We start from the raw sequence: 1,649 nt of genomic DNA, 5'->3' as shown, positions 1-1,649 counted from the left end.
TTTTGATATAGGTGCACATGGAAAAAGAAAGTTACACACAATCTATAGCACCGCCCTTACTCTCTGGTGTATGATGGAAAGCTCCGGCTGATAGGGGTGGGGGTGGCGGGAAAGAGGATTAGCAGCTGCTTAGGGGATGAGGCGGGATTTGAATGTTTTGCCTCAAATGGCGCGGCGATGCGGGGACAACGAATGAAATGAATGAATGCATTTCGTAAATGGATGAAAATGAATGAGAGGCGCCTGGACCTGGTAACGGCTCCCCATTATTCTCTCTGTCTTCTTGTCCTGTAATTCCTTTTTAATGCCCATTACTCGTCCGCACAATGCTCTCTCTCTCTGCCTGTCTCTCTCTTCACAACACTCCCTCTCACTCTCTCGTTCGCTCTCTCTCACTCGTCGCAGCCTGGGGGCGGTCCACGAGTGGTAGTCCGGGTGGTGGGAGAGAAAGAGAGGCAGGCATACCCGGAAACAAAGTAGTACTTTTATTTCTGCCCTAAGTGCTTTTAAGCCCGTACACGCCCGTACAGTACGGCGGGCGCGCGGTGTCGCATGAAATTGACGTGTGTCCGTGTTGCGCCTCTGCCGCCAGTTCCGGCTTTCATTTCGTTCCTCTCGCGCGAATTTAATTTTTCCCTTTGGAGTCAAAGTGAGCGCGCGCCCCATCTGGCGTGCGAGCCCCGTACTTTACGCCTACTCTTCTGTCAAACGCAAACAGGCAGAAGCGTACCGACGCTAAGCTGGTCGTTTAGGGCCTATTTGTTGAAGTGATGAATTTAAAATAAAATTAAATATGCTATGTTTCAACGGGACGCGACACGACGCGTGCGCAGGCTCTACCGACAACGTCGTCTCACTCGGAGCATACTGCGAGCGTTGACCTTGTGACCCCGGGGTAGTCCAGTATTTGTCGACGGGTTTCCGCTCCCCACTTGTGGAAGGTGTGCGCAAGCCACAAATATACAGGGGTCGACTGGGCCCCGGCCGCACTCTGCATACTACTCGAAAAATCCACACCCATGATACCAACAATTCTTTGAAATTAACTGAAATGCAAGGTTCAAACATTCCTCAACAATCTTTGTGAAATTCAACCAATTTTCTGGAAATGCAATCGAAATTGAAAAAGTGTTAACAAAAACATCCTATATGACAAAAAAATAAATAAATCAAAATGAAAGCCTATTCTATTTTCTTCTTGATAACATCAACGCGTGATGTCCTCCCTCCCCTTGGTTTTTTAGGCGCGCAGGCGAAGACAGCTTGGTGGCAATCACCGATGGCCGATGGCTCGAGGCTTTTCCATTCAGCGTAATAAAAGTGACAAAATATCTCATTAAGGCAGCTTACGGCTGCATGACGCGATCAAGGATCGGTGGAATGATTATTCAGCATTGTGCCGGGCCGAACAGTGGCACGCTTTTTTAAAATTGGGGGGGGGGGGGGACAAGCCCCACGTGGTTTCTCTTTTTATTTCCTCTTCCTTCGCTCCGGCCTGCCCTCATCCGCGATCTTGTCGAGCGGGAGAGACGTCAGTTGCAAAAGTTCCGCGGGCGTTGCAGAGAGACGACGGGGCAGCAGCCCTGCTGCACCAGAGGAGTATAGTTCGCGCAGCGGGACGAGGATTTGGTCTGTTCCTCTGCCCCCCC

Source organism: Frankliniella occidentalis, unplaced genomic scaffold (assembly GCF_000697945.3).
Source record: "Frankliniella occidentalis isolate FOCC.00 unplaced genomic scaffold, Focc_3.1 Scaffold27, whole genome shotgun sequence".
NCBI lineage: Eukaryota > Metazoa > Arthropoda > Insecta > Thysanoptera > Thripidae > Frankliniella > Frankliniella occidentalis.
The sequence above is the reverse complement of the archived record's forward strand: the minus strand, read 5'-3'. Positions refer to the sequence as shown.